A 6,911-nucleotide genomic window follows, 5' to 3' on the forward strand; every position below is an offset into this window, starting at 1 on the left:
CTTTCAGCCTGGGATTGACTGACGGTTTTGCTGCTATGATTTGACGAGACTCAGTTGCTTGGTTACAAAGATATACTCCCAGGTTAAGTTATATCTTGTTTATGCATGGAACTGGTGTACAGTTCACCATGTGCTGAGACTGCTTAGGGCCAAGCTTTATTAATAAAGTATGGAAGCCAGTTTAGGTCAAATATATCTGCTGGGGAGGTGCTTGGCTGCTGCTGGGTTGGAAAAGTCAGTCCTGGATTATCTGGAAAGATTCTTAAAGGCTCTACTGCGGCAGAAACACTACTTTCTGTGCAAATAAGAGGGCTTTTCCCCATGCAACCAACATATGCAAAATTTTTCGAATAAAAGTTATCTAGGGAATATTGTTTTCTTTAAGGTCTCTGAGCTTCCTTGGGAATTAAGGGTTTATTTCAGTTGGAAACCTGCCAACAGGTTAAGCACTATCTATGGGAATAGATGAAGAATCATTAACTAGTTCCATTGCGAATATGAAAAGCATGCAGGATGATTTGTGATAGCCAAACCATCTGAGATGGGTGGTTTTCCTTCCTCTCGCCTGAAGGTTTTCATTCCTTTTGCGTTGCCATGTACACCACTATGATCAAGGAGTCCTTCCTTGGGTCCAACTTTAATTTATTCTGAGGTCATTTAAGCCAAATTTTGTTCACTCCCTTTCTGCTCTTGCTGCCTTGCCAATACAAATAATTTTTTGTTTGTTTGTAACTATTGCTGATGTTTTATTGCTGTCATGTCTGCAGTGGTTTATTTGGAAGAATGCCATTCATTCTTTAAAAATCAAAGCTAGTATGCACATTATTCAAGAGTCAGAATTGTTCTACGACGTTGGTAGAGCCAATCCTACTCCCACCTTTCCTCTTCCCCTCCCCTAAAGCACCCACTTTCTCAGTTCTTCTGATTATTTTGACATCTTTCTATATCTCTAACTGGCAGGCTTGGTATATCTACGTCTTGATATTTCATTTTTTTTTTTTAAGACAGAGTCTTGTTCTGTTACCCAGGCTGGAGTGCAGTGATGTGATCTCAGCTCACTGCAACGTCCGCCTCCTGGGTTCAAGCAATTCTCCCACCTCAGCCTCCCAAGTAGCTGGAATTGTAGGTGTATGCCACCATGCCTGGCTAGTTTTTGTATTTTTAGTGGAGACAGGGTTTTGCCATGTTACCCAGGCTGGTCTTGAACTCCTGAGCTCATGCGATCTGTCGGCCTGGGCCTCCTAAGGTGCTGGGATTACAGCTGTGAGCCACTGCACCCAGACTGATTATTCAGTTTTAAGCTCACCCACATCTTTCATATATCTTCACATATAGTTATTTTATAATTTTGGTTAGATCGATATTCCAAGTTTACATCACTGAGACCATACAAACACTGTTTTCGGGATGTCCAAATACACCACCTATTCCATCCATTTGTCTTTGCCCCTGGACCTGCCTCCATCTGGTCTGGTTGCCATCTCCACCTGAGGCTCAGTTGTCATCCTGGGATCTCTTTGTATTGTGACTTGGAAATTATCTTTGCTCTTCTCCTATGTCAGATCTTGTTTCTTCTCTGTATTAGTCCATTTTCTTTTCTTTTTTGGTTTTCTTTTTTTTTATTATTATACTTTACGTTCTAGGGTACGTGTGTACAACGTGCAGGTTTGTTACATAGTATACATGTGCCATGCTGGTGTGCTGCACCCAGTAACTCGTCATTTACATTAGGTATATCTCCTAATGCTATCCCTCCCCGCTCCCTCCACCCCAAGACAGGCCCCGGTGTGTGATGTTCCCCACCCTGTGTCCAAGTGTTGTCATTGTTCAATTCCCACCTATGAGTGAGAACAGGCGGTGTTTGGTTTTCTGTCCTTGCAATAGTTTGCTCAGAATGATGGTTTCCAGCTTCATCAATGTCCCTACAAATGACATGAACTCATCCTTTTTTATGGCTGCATAGTATTCCATGGTGTATATGTGCCACATTTTCTTAATCCAGTCTATCACTGATGGACATTTGGGTTGGTTCCAAGACTTTGCTATTGTGAATAGTGCCGCAATAATCATACGTGTGCATGTGTCTTTATAGCAGCATGATTTATGATCCTTTGGGTATATACCCACTAATGGGATGGCTGGGTCAAATGCTTTGTCTAGTTCTAGATCCTTGAGGAATCACTACACTGCCTTCCACAATGGTTGAACTAGTTTACAGTCCCAGCAGCAGTGTGAAAGTGTTTCTATTTCTCCACATCCTCTCTAGCACCTGTTGTTTCCTGTGTATTAGTCCATTTTCATACTGCTATAAACAACTGCCCCAGACTGGGTAATTTATAAGGGAAAGAGGTTTATTTGACTCACAGTGCAGCATGGCTGGGATGGCCTCAGAAAACTTACAATCGTGGCAGAAGGCAAAGGGAAAGCAAGACACCTTCTTCACAAGGCGGCTGGAAGAAATGGCAAGTTAAGTGGGGGAGAACCCTTTATACAGCCATCAGATCTTGTGAGAAGTCCCTCACTATCACAAGAACAACATGGGGGGAAATGTCCCCATAATTCAATTGCCTCCACTTGATCTCTCCCTTGACACCCAGAGATTATGGGGATTACAATTCAAGATGAGATTTGGGTGGCGACGCAAAGCCTAACCATATCACTCTTTCTCCTACATCTTCCCTTTTGTGGTTTACTACCTCATTTTGGTGGTGTACATCCTCTGGTAGCTTCCTGAGTTCCTGAGCAAGCTGTAGGAAGGAAGATGTTTTGAGTCCTACCATGTCTGACAATGCTATATTCATTCTTGTGTTTATTTGTTAAATTTGAGTAGACACAGAATTTTAGGATGATTTTTTTTTCTCTCTCCAGGGTTGAATATATTATTATATTAGTTTCTAGCTTCTAGTCCAAAGCCTTCTATTTCTAATTCTTAGTGCATGACCCATAGTCTGCCATCCCCAGTTGGTAGGCTCTCACCTTTGTCCCCACTGCTCTGAAATTTCATGATGCTGTGCTGGAATATGGGTCTATTTTTATCTTTTATGCTTGGCAATCAATGGACCCTTTCCATCTGGAACCAATGACTTTTTATTCTAAGAAAATCTCTAGAATTATTTCATTGATGATCTAGTCTCTTCTAATTTCTGTTTGCTCATTCTGAAACTCATGTTTTTCAGATACTGAAGGTACTATATTGGTCTTGTACCTTCATATAACTTTTCCATTTCTATTTCTTTGTCTCTCCCTTGTTCTTTAAGTTTTTTTTGTCTTTAATTTTTAACCCTTCTCTTGAATATCGTCCTCCCTGGTATCATGCTTTCAATGTCTAAAATACTTTTAGTTTTAGTTCGGTTTCTAAAATCTTCTTTAAAACATAATATCCTCTTTTCGCTCATTGTTATATTACTTTCTCTTATTTTTGTGGGAATAGGAATGATAGTTTATTTGACAATTTCTGTCCTTCCAAGTTGCCTTTTCTTTTTGTGTGTTGTCATCTCCATCTTTCATGCTAGAGTCTTTCCCAGTGTTGCAATTTTCCTTGGTTTTTTAGTATTTAAAAGAGTGAGATTCTAAAAGCTTATTGGAGCTTGCCTATTGGGAAGTAAAGTTTTGGGTGATGTGACTGGGCCACTTAGTTGGGGAAGGTACCACATTAGGATTTTTCAGTCTTTCCTTTTGGGAGAAGGTGGTATCCTGTGGAAAAAAAGTCTTTTAATCTGTTTCCTAGAGGTGAAGCTGCCAGAATTCTGGAGCCACAAGGGAGAGATCTAGAGAGAGAGAGGTCAGGAAAGGTCAGGGAAAATTGGGGTATGACTTGACCACCCAGGGGTCAAGTAGAAACAAAAACAGTGACCAGTGTGTGGATCTTGGTGGTACTACCAAATTGCTGCCAACTTCAATGCTTGATTTGGGATATCAACCTAAATGCTTTTGCCTCTGGCAGGGCTACACCCAACCCAGCAAAGCAGCCACATAAACCTGTGTATGCTAGGCCACTAAGGCATTCACAGGCATCACTGATATGATGTTGAATACAGCTGAAGAAACTTCATAGAGACTACACTACTGCACCCACCTGCAATCAAAGCCAATGCACCCTACCCAATTGACATCCTGGGAGACATCTGCAGCCAAAACCTTTCCATATGACAGCTACTCATTAAATTGGAAAAGATGAGGTGACCATTCAACTAGATGCACAATTATCAATACAGGGACAGAAGAAATGCGAAAAAGTAAGTAAACATAATACCAGTAAGGAAACATAATACCATTAAGGAAACACAATAATTCTCCAGTAACTGTCTCCAAAGAAAGGCACATTTATGAATTGCCTGCAAAAGAATTCAGAATAATAATCTTAAGGAAACTTAGTGAGATACAAGAGAATACAGACAAACAATTCAATGAAATCAGGAAAGCAATTTATGATCTGAATGAGAAGTTCAACAAAGATAATGATATCATTAAAAAAACAAACAAACAGAAGTCTTGGAGCTGAACACTTCAATAAAAAAAATTAAACAAATAAAATTTAGAGCTTCAAAAAAGATGAATTTAAATGGAAAAAAGAATTTCTGACCTTGAAGATAGGTCTGTTGAAATAACCCAGTCAGAGGAATAAAAACAAAAAAGAATGATAAAGGGCAAAGAATGCCTGTAAGACTTATGAGAGATACCATTAAGCAAACAAATATTCACATTAAGAAAATTTCAGAGGGAGAAGAGATGGAAAATGGCACAGAAAACTTATCTGACAAAATAATATCTGAAAAACTCCCAAGTCATGGGAGAGATATAGATATCTAGATCCATGAAACTCAAAAAATCCCAATTATTTCAACCCAAAGAAGTTCTTTTTGAGGCACATTGCAATCAAACTGTCAAAAGTCAAAGGCAAAGGATTCTAACAGCAGCAAAAGAAAAACATCAAGTCACATAGAAGAGAATCCTCATTAGACTATCAGCATATTTGTCAGCAGAAGTCTTGCAGGCCAGAAGAGAATGGGCTGATATATTCAAAGTAATGAAAAAAAAAAAAAACCTTCCATCCAAGAATACTACACCCAGAAAATCCTTCAGAAATGAAATAGAAATAAAGTATTTTCCAGACAAGCAAACACAGATGGAATTCACCACCACTAGACTGACTTTACAAGAAATGCTTAAAGAAAAGCTTTGGAAACTACACAAATACATGGAAGTTAAACAACATACTCCTGAACAACAAATGAGTTAATGAAAAAATTAAAAAGAAAAATTTGTTGAGACAAATGAAAATGAAACATAACATCTCCAAACTTACATGACACAGCAAAAGCAGTTCTAAGAGGAAAATTGACAGGCAGTTAATGCCTACATCAAAAAATTAGAAGTGTCTCAAATAAGCAATGTAACATTGCACCTCAGGAGTTAGAAAAACAGAATAAATGAAAAACAAAAATAGAGAGAAATAATAATCATCAATGTAGAAATAAATAAGTGGAGACAAAAAATATGAAACGATGTAAATGTAATATATAAAACAATATAAATACAAAATAAAGAGTTTGTTTCTTGAAAAGATTAACAAAATTGATAAACTTTTAGCTAAATTAAGAAAAAAAGAGAGATGATTCAAAACATAAAATCAGAGGTGAAAAAGAAGACATAACTGATATGACAGAAATACAAATGACCATATGAGACCATTATGAACAACTATTTGCCAATAAATTGGAAAATCTAGAAGTAACGGATAAATTCCTGAACACAGGAAACCTGCCAAAATTGAATCATAAAGAAATAGAAAATCTGAACAGACCAATAAAAAGTAACAGGGTGAATCAGTAAAAGAAAGAAAGAAAAAGTCTCCCATTAAAGAAAAGTCCAGGATCTGATTGCTTTACAGCTGAATTCTACCAAATAGTTAAGGAAGAAAGAAATAATATCAATCCTTTGCAAATTATTTCAAAAAAATTGAAGAGGAGGTAATTCTTCCAAATTCATTCTATGAGGCTAGCATTTACCCTGATACCACAACTAGACAAGGACGTAACAATAACAACAACAAACTACAGGTCAGTATTCCTGACTAAAACAGATGTAAAAATTCTCAACAAAATAATAGCAAACTGAATTCAATAGTACATTAAAAAGATTATTCACCATGATCAAGGTGGTTTCATCCCAGAAATGCAAGGATGGTTCAACATATGCAAATCAATAAACATGATACATCACATTAACAGAATCAAGAACACAAATTGTATGATCTAGTCAATAGCTGCAGAAGATGCATTTGATAAAATTCAACATCCATTCACAATAAAAGCCTCCCAAAAATTAGGTATAGCAGAAATTTACCTAAGCACAGTAAAGGCTATATATGACAAAGAAAGCTTTTTCTGTAAGACATGAAAGAAGACAAAGACACCTACCTACTTTCACCACTTTAATTCTACACAGTACTGGAAGTTTTAGCCCAAGCAATTAGAAGAGAGATAAATAAAGGGCTTCCCAATTAGAAAAGAGGAAGTCAAGTTGTCCCTGTTTGCAAACAACATGATCTTATGTGCCAAAAACACTAAGAACTTCACCAAAAAACCCGAGTTAGAACTAATAAATAAATTCAGTAAAGTTGGAGGATACAAAATAAACCTACAAAAATCATCAGCATTTCTATACACCAATAACAAAGTATCTGAAAAAGAAATAAAGAAAGCAATCCCATTTACAATAGCTATTAAAAATACCTAGGAATAAATTTATCCAAGGAGGTGAAAGATCTCTACAAGCAAAGAAAACTATAAATTATTGGCGAAAGCTATTAAAGAGGAAACAAATAAATGGAAAGATATTTCATTTTCATAGACTGGAAGAATAAATGGTCTGAAATTGTTCATACTACCCAAAGCAGTAGTACAGATCCA

This window comes from Gorilla gorilla, chromosome 16 (assembly GCF_029281585.2).
Source record: "Gorilla gorilla gorilla isolate KB3781 chromosome 16, NHGRI_mGorGor1-v2.1_pri, whole genome shotgun sequence".
NCBI lineage: Eukaryota > Metazoa > Chordata > Mammalia > Primates > Hominidae > Gorilla > Gorilla gorilla.